Source organism: Limulus polyphemus, unplaced genomic scaffold (assembly GCF_000517525.1).
Source record: "Limulus polyphemus unplaced genomic scaffold, Limulus_polyphemus-2.1.2 Scaffold11491, whole genome shotgun sequence".
Taxonomy (NCBI): domain Eukaryota; kingdom Metazoa; phylum Arthropoda; class Merostomata; order Xiphosura; family Limulidae; genus Limulus; species Limulus polyphemus.
Window position 1 is genome coordinate 1 of NW_013677101.1, and position 9362 is coordinate 9362.

Consider the following 9362-nt stretch of genomic DNA (forward strand, 5'->3'; position numbering starts at 1 on the left):
TGTTGTACAAGTAGGAACAATGTCAGTGTTTTTATTTGATCAGTCTGTTAATCACCATAAGAGGTTTTTTTTTTCAATTTTTCTGAAGTTGACACAGCTGGAGTATACAGCAATCCTTTTACAGCCTCAGCCAATAACCGATTTCTAAACAAATACTACAATATGAGCATCAATTAAACATTGAAATGGTAAATTTTTTAGCCTTGGCTTTTTCCAGACACTAACAATACATGTTTGCTCTAGACCTCATAGATTAGTTTTCATCAAGGTTAGTATTGCTTAGGATACCTGTAGCTCTTATAACAGATACTTGTTACAAAATCTAGCGAGCTTTGACATTTCTCTATTTGTTCATGAACATCAGTATTGTTATATCAAATATCATGTATTGCTTTTGCACTAGTTTTGAAAACACTCATGATGTAGGCCTATAGTCGAAATTATTTGTTTTTAACATATTTTATTATTGATCTTATTGTGGTGATAAAATTTATTAACTTTTTAGAAAAAAGTTGTTGTTTGAAAGTGTCAAGAAGTAATGTATATTTTCATCGACAAAAATTCAATAGTTTTAGTACAGCAGTCTTGTGGAAATTTGTAGGGAAAAACCATTGGAATGCTATTAATTATATTTTCAAATTGTTACATGTTTTGCAGGTATGATATATTTTTGTGTACAACAGTTTAAGATGACCAAAATAACTTACTCCTAAATTATTGTACCCAAAGGTAAGATTTATTTTAGCTTTTGATATATTTCTGCCACCAATTTTAAGACTCTTTTATATTTCAGTTATAAGTATTAGAACTCAAAAATATCTTACAATTGATGTTTTTTCATATCTGCCCAGCTGCAAAAAGAGTTTTATCTGTAAACAAAGCAACCTACGTTCCAATGTTTTTTATAATTTTTCTGCTAATCCCAAAGAATAGCAATTTTTACATAAAACCTATCAATATATTATCCATTTCTTGATTTTCAAGTGTTTCCTTTAGTTTTTGTACAGTCCTTGGTTGACACATTTCTATGGTACCACATAGGATAGTTTAATAATATACTATTAAAATAAAGCTTTGAAAACAACTATAAAGAAGTTTAAATTTGATTGGATAGAATCAGACTATCACATATTAATAGAGTATATATATATATATATATAGTTTTTTATATTTCTATAAACATTACTTTCCTTGTGAATTTTGAAACTATTTGTGTGTTAAATTATATCTGTTTGAAAGCTACAGAAACTGTCCTCAGTGTGAGGAATCAGATAACTGGAGATAAAGTAGATACGCTCATACAGTTTAGAGACATGTTGTGCAGGTAACAAAGAAAACACTGTTAAAAGTTTAACACGGTAACAAATGTATAGAGAAAATGTTGTCATCATCAGGTACAAGTCATTTATTTAGTTAAAGGAATATATAAACAGTAAGAAGTCACATAAAATGGAGATTGTTTAAGGCTTAATAAAGGTATTTTGTTGATACTTGATTCTTTGTTTAAATACTTTTCAATTTTTTTAACAGACATACTATGGTTTTATTGAGTTGAAATATTTGAAAACTTTTTTTTAATTATGTTCACAAAATAAAATAAAACTGTCATCAAATCAGATATGTTTACTGTTTATTAGGCAACTGCAAAATATTGTGTTGACTCAAATCTTTATTGAATATTGTTTTCTTGTTTATCCTATTCAAAAACATAAATAAATAGTCTAATTTGGCTACTTTGTAATTGTAACCACAGTATGTCTGAAATAAAAACATTATTACCTTTATCGCGAGAGTAAAACATATCATACTGGCTCGATTTTAGGGCGATCTCGAATATAAGGTAACCCTAATTTTCAGAAACCATGGGAGAAAAAGAAAATTGAGTGTCATAATGTCCTTTTTTAGGCCTGCGAAACACCCTTTTGTAGAATGTTCATTAAGGAATTCAGTCTTTTGTTTCCACCAATGCCTCATATTATTTTCAGTTACACCAAATTTTCTATCAGTGGTACAACTGTTTTGTTTTTTCTGCCTCATGCATCATAATCCTTTGTTAATTTGACATTTTCTTGTTCCCTGTCTTTCAATGTGGTCGCTCATTCTTGCACAAGGATCAATCACTAAAATCACTTGCAGACAACAATTATTATAAAATTTATAATGAGCACAGTCAAAGCAATAATGCACCAGAAAAATCAATACTGTAACAAAACAGGCTGCAGGTGGATTAGTTACAAGAAATAGCAGTGACCTTGAGCAAACATCTGGCACTCATGCATGGACAGATGCTATCTGGACATTCAGGAATGTGACAGGCTAGAGTATGGGGAGAGGCCTGTCATCGGCCACGATTATAAGGCGACTATGAATTTTACAGCATAATTATTAATCAAGAAACTTTGCCTTATAATCAGGCCAATATGGTATTTCATTATTTAATTATCAATACATATGATTTATAAAAGATCAGTGTGGGATTACAGCATATATGAAAAATAAACAATGTTAATCACGTGATGGTATTTAGTCGACACTAGCAATTTATCAGCCAAGTAGAAAATGTTCACGAGTCATTTGAGAAAAGTTGAGACAGTAGCACATACAAGTTTTTTTTTTCCCAATTTGCTTGTATGGATTATAGGAAGCATTGTGTAATAACTGATTAATCAAATGTAATCTATTAATGAGCTCGTTGGTTAATCATTGAGTAAATGATACTAATTGCCCAGCTTTATTACGAAGATAGTAATGTTATGATAAGAAAATCAACAAAGAATTTGGGGTAAGACAATAGTAGCATTAAGATAAGATAATCAGTAAAGTATTGGGAGTAAGAGAATAGTAGCATTATGATAAGATAACAAATAAAGAATTAGGGTTAAGAGAATAGTAACATTATGATAAGGTAATCAATGAAGAATAGGAGTAAGATGTTAGTAACGTTATGATAAATTATCAAAGTTTTGTTCATGTTTCTTTACCAATTTTATTGAAAGAAAATATTTTTGAAATACAACTAATTTTTCAAACTTTGCAGTTCATTACATATCTGAGTAAAAAAAATTAAAGATATTGTCCTGACTCTTTATGGCACATTTCAGCATGCAGTGGAAAGTAAATAATACAAAAACTATCACTTACCTCATAAGAGAACACATTTCCTGTTGGCTTGATGGCTACAATGTGACTGTTTTGGTTGAATACCTTGTACAAAACTGGACAGTGATACTTCCCTTCAGAATTTTTATGGAAATTGAGTTTCACTAGAGACTTAATATCCAAAGGCTACATAAGAAAATCAAATTCAAAGTTAAGTTAAAGGGTTTTCTACTGGTCTGCTAAGGGACTAAATTTGGCCCCCTTTTAATGTTTAAAGACTCTGTAATATTCTAAAGTCCAAGCAATTTGTTCTCAAGCCTTAAATTGTTAAAACACATTCAAATATCAGATATGTGATTCAAATATATATTATATAAATGTAATTATCCTTATTTCATCAATATATATATATATATATATATTTCATATATGTGTATATAGTATATGATATGCTTCACTGTGAAGTACCAGAGTACCCTGAATCCAGGATAAAACCATGACCCACATTGCAGTGATAATTAGGATCAATCATAACTAAAAACACAAAGAAACACTTCATGTCAAATACGAAGAAATAAGTTAATATTTACAAATAGTCAATGTTTATATCAGTTCTCATTGGCTCAGCTAAGTCAGTAACCTCAGGAATCATTCAGGTACAGGTTAACCCTACATGCACGGGGTTAGTCCATATTGGAAAATACTACTATAATTCTAAATTTAGTATGTCTATCTTCATGAAATTTGGCAAACTTTTAGTAAACATAAAAAGTCTGTCATATACATAAAAATCCGAATTTTTAATAAAGCATTTTTACTAAAGATTTGTCTGTGAAATCACTGAGTCAGTCTGACTCAGACTCTGACTAATCTTAGAACAAGATGATTTTCATCTCATAAAAAATTATTTTTAAGTCTTACTGTTTTCATATTTCTTTGCATGACCTCTAGAACCACCTAATTTAATAACAAGTATTTTTGGAGAGTAAAACTTTATATTTCATCTATTACTTTGTTTACCAAACATTAACTGTAGCAAAATCGTCAATCACAATCAACTTACAGTGAAATGAAAAGTTGAAAAATCTGAAATAAAATGAACAATACGCTTCTTCTTATTTGATGCATAATTTCCATTGTTTTATGTAGTTCTTATCTTTAAAGTTTAAACTGTTAATCTTTTCACATCTACTTTCTGTAAATTTATGTTTTCATTGCTATAGTTAATAACTACTTGAGCACTAAAAAACAATAAACACAGATGTTTATGGGTTATAAATACCACTAGCAAAGTATATGACCGTTGTGAGTACAAACCATAATTAAAATAGGCCTCACTTTTAGCACTAAATTGCCATTTCAAATAAAAATTACTGGAGTTTTCAAATATACATTTTTGAACATATATATAAGACAATAAAATATCCTGAAACAACTACAATTTAACTTGCTTTCTAACTACACAATAAATAGGTTAAAAAATTGACTCTCCTGCTTACGGCATAAAAACACTATCACCAAAAATAAAACTGAGCCAAATATCCAATTATAAGCAACTACACGAACTAGTCTTCTAATGAAACTTGTAATGAACAATCTGCTCTTTCTATTGGTTAAAAATAATCCAATAGTAGATGTTACAGAATTACTGACATCTTTTTAAAAGACACAATGAGATAACAGAGGCATGGAATGTGGTTTTGACTTTCATACCTATATACATAAGAGGCTATGTCCATCTGTCTACAAAACTCCTCCCACAGTTTAAGTCCGATTTGAATGAAACTTCGCAAGAATTTTCAACATCATAAGGGGAAGTTACTAACAAAGTTTCATTACAATAAGGTCTCTCATAAAAAAGTTTATTTAGTGCATGTGTCCACTTTTTTTACAAAATGAGTCAATAACAGCTTTATATTGCACCAAAATGAAAAATGTTATAAAACAGACCCTCACTAAAATTACAATATTAAAAGGACCTTATTTCATAACATTTTTTCCTAAATCCCTTCCTTAACGGAGAAATGGTACTTCTTTCCTATTTAATAATGTACATTAATTTTGTACATTTATTATTATCAACGAAATTAATTTTTTAATAAAACTGCTAATTGTGGTGAAGTGAGTTTAATGCAGAATTTCAAAGTGAAGAATCATTGTGATATTTCAGAAGAAAAGTGATTTTTTCTGCTGGATAATCCAAGCATGCGTGTGCTATGAATTGAATTGTTCTGTGACCGATAGAATTGAAAGTCCTTCGTACAGAGTTTGTTGCAAACAAATTTGCAGGAATTTTGTACTAATTCGATCTTCGTAAGTTACACAAGTAGATTTTTACTTTAGTATAAGTATAAAGTGATAAAAAAAATCGAAACTGCCAAACGGAAAAGTGACTTATCACAGAGAAAGTATGAAACTTTGAGAAAGAAAATGAAACATTCTAAACATTTTCAAATAATTCCTTTTGAAATTAAAATAAAACTTATATAATATAAGATTTAGAATTATATGCTATGTCAGACTTATTTACATACATTGATAATAATGTTGTTTAATTCCAGTTTGAATGTAACTCTATAAAAGGATCTTAAAATGCATTCTTTTACTCTCTCATACATACACATAGGGTTAGATATCTACCCTTGTTTTAGGCTGTCTAGTTTGTTCAAGTAATTCAATCTGCCCTGAAATAATATTTACATGTAGAAATAAAATCCATATTACAATTAGTTAATGATAGTATTATCAACTGATCAGCCAATCAACCCTCAGAAATAATATATCTCAAATGTCAGACAAGGCTGTTAGTTTAAAAACTGTTATAATTTATATATAAACTTGTACTTTATTACTACGATATAAAATGACGTTTTCTAAATGATAATGTATGTTTACGTCTATTTTGCTGGACTTTACTGGATTAATATATCTCTTAAGATCAAGTTAGGGTAAGCTGCACCTTTCAAATAAAGCCTAATTGAATGAAATTAAATTAAATGTTTAACAATTAATAGCAGTAAATGTTAGCTAAATTAGTTTTTTTAAGTTTTAGGCTTACATGAATTTTGTAAGTGGAATAATTAATAAATGCCCTAAATGACTAGGGTATGAGGTGACATAGTAGGTTTAATGGCCCCACCTAAACCTGATATTGGTGAGATCGGTTAGAGCAAATCATACATTAGTAGACATGTAGAACACATTTGCACTATGTTAAAGTTATTTCAATAGTTGACTTTTAGTCCATGATATCTTACTCTTGTTCTAGATTGACCTTTATGTCATTAAGAACCTTTGGATAACTTTTTCAGAAACGTTTTTGTTTGTTTATGATTCATACTTTAAAAAGGTTAGTCCAGTCAATTGAAATATTATTTTTCAACCAAATTTTATCATGGTTCCCTCTGGTAAGACATATAGATATTAATACTATATTTCCTGGAAATAAAATGTAGTAAGCTGCCATGACATAAACAGAAACCAAAACCTAACTCTAAAAACACTATGACAGATACTAAATTAACACATTTTTTTATACAAACTAACACAAGCTTTAATCTATATATTGTGTTATCTAATAGTAAGGATAAATATAAACAGAAGTGTATTTAATTATAACTTATTTCAATAAAGCACAATACTTTCAAGAAGAAAAAAAATGATTTAGAACTTACTAAACCAATCAAACCAACAAATGTGAAACTCACTTTTCCTGTTGCAGGATCAACTTCAAACTTCTTTAGAAAAGGAACAATGTTCCTAAAAGACAAAATAATAACCATATAAGTAACCTCATTCTGTTTCAGATAAAAATGAAAACAAAAAACACAAGAACAAAATCATCATCACTTGAAGTTTTATGAGCTAAATTAATATCAAAAATGACTAAATACAAAATCAATAATTAAAATACTATTTGATATGGCTTCCTTAAGCAAACAAAAAATCTTGTGTATGGTATCTATAAATATAAAGATGTTTGTTATTAAGCACAAAGCTACACAATGAGCTATCTGTGCTCTGCCCACCATGGTTATTGCAACCATTATTAAGCACAAAGCTACACAATGAGCTATCTGTCTGGGCCCACCATGGTTATTGAAACTACGTTTTAGTGTTACAAGCCTTCAGACTAACTGCTGAAAGAAGTTTGTTATTAAGCACAAAGCTACACAATGAGCTATCTATGCTCTGCCCACCATGATTATTGAAACCATTATTAAGCACAAAGCTACACAATGAGCTATCTGTCTGGGCCCACCATGGTTATTGAAACCACGTTTTAGTGTTACAAGCCTTCAGACTAACTGCTGAGACACTGGAGGGGGCATATAGATAAAAATGTAATTATAATCTATGGTTTCACTCAAAATTGGATTTTTGTTATAATAATTGTACAAATTCAGTAAAATTATGCTGTGTTCCAAACAGATACATATTCCAATTTCATTACAAGTGCAATATCAGACTGACATTATTAATCTCATGTTCCAAAATAACATTAATGTACAGAATTTGAAATAAGAAAGAAAATAGTGAATAAAATGGGTAGAAATGCAAATATTAAGATTACTCCCACCTGCCACTCTATTGTATGAACTGCACCAGAGTACAGTCATGTGTTAGTAGTTTACAATACGTCACACCAGTCCATAAAGTCATTCCATTCTCAACAATAGTGTGGTGCAAGAGCAGATATGCCACATGAAAGACACACATAAATCAAAGCTCGAGCTCCCGAAGACCACTCAATGTCAAACATTCATGTTTCAGTAGGAGATGTATAGAAACTCAGAGAGAGTACATTGATAATAAAAACAGTCAAAGAAGAAAGCCCAAACTCTTCAAAAATTAGGTTAAGTAACTATGGAAATGCTCCTTACTTGATACACAACAATCCAGAGAAGATCTTGTTAATTACTTGGCTATAAGTATGAGTGTGAATGTTACCTCTGAATGGTAAATACAGATTAGCACTAAGTGGCCTTAATGAATGTGTAGCTGCTTAAAAATCACTACTTAGAAGACAGAAACAAACCAAATGGTTGAAATGGGTACCAGACAACAAACAGAAAGATTAGCAAAGCTAGAGAAAGGTGATCTTTACATATAAATCCAAATTCAGATTATTTGTCAACAATCAACAACAGTTTGTTATATTGGAGAAAGGAGAATGGTATCACAGTAGTCAATGCACAACATCTACAATGCTGGAGGACCAATACAATTACACCCTAACTGGTGACCAATAAAAGCAGCTTCTTATTCATCACGTCTATCCCTCATGAACAAAGATTCATTTTCCGGATAAAGAGTGATCTCCAGCATGCAGCAAATGTGGTGAAACAATATCTAAACGAATGGAATACTCACAACCATGTCTTGGTCTAAACAAAGTTATTATGTTGTGCTAGAGAAGGTGAGAGGGTCAAACAGCAACTAAACAACTTGGCTTAATTGTGGAGTATCATAAACTGATAAACTTGTGATATTAGTACTGTTATTAGTACTGATATTAGTACTATAAACTATTAGTACTGTTCTGTTTAAAGCAAAATATAAAATACTAGTATATTGTCTAACTTATTTGCCTTTCTTCTGTCTTTTTTAAAATAATGGATCATGTCAATAATAAATTGACTATTTAGTTGCAATCACTCATTGTTTGTGACTCCTGTATGTGTAATGCCTGTGTATTTCTATATTACCAATACTGCATGTCCACAATATGAAGGCTGGTTTATGGTAAAAAAATTCTTACAAAAGTAATGCAGAAATACACACAACCCCCCCCCCCCACCATAACTTAGAGTAAGGGTAAATAAAATACAATATCTGAAAGTGTGATTATGGATTTACTAAAAACAAGACAAACCCAATACATTACTTCTGTCCATCACATCTAAGGAGTACATCAGAGCATCTTATGATTCATATCGATGCATAAAACAGAAAATGTACACAGAGTGAAAATGTATTCTCTAGTAAGAATGTACACAGACTGAAGATGTATTCTTTAGTAAGAATGTACACAGACTGAAGATGTATTCTTTAGTAAGAATGAATACAGACTGAAGATGTATTCTTTAGTAAGAATGTACACAGACTGAAGATGTATTCTTTAGTAAGAATGTACACAGACTGAAGATGTATTCTTTAGTAAGAATGTACACACAGTGATGATGTATTCTTTAGTAAGAATGTACACAGACTGAAGATGTATTCTTTAGTTAGAATGTACACAGACTGAAGATGTATTCTTT

At 30.2% G+C, this 9362-nt stretch overlaps 1 long non-coding RNA gene across 1 annotated transcript in view; it reads right to left on the reverse strand.

Moving 5' to 3' along the window:
• Positions 1-3140: 3140 nt before the first annotated feature.
• Positions 3141-9362, reverse strand: part of LOC106476762 — an 8640-nt gene continuing 2418 nt past the window's right edge. The window contains exons 2-3 of the long non-coding RNA XR_001291929.2: positions 6807-6858; positions 3141-3285 (exon numbers count right to left, since the gene is read on the reverse strand). This is a non-coding gene — a long non-coding RNA (uncharacterized LOC106476762). The remainder of the gene's footprint in view (positions 3286-6806; positions 6859-9362) is intronic.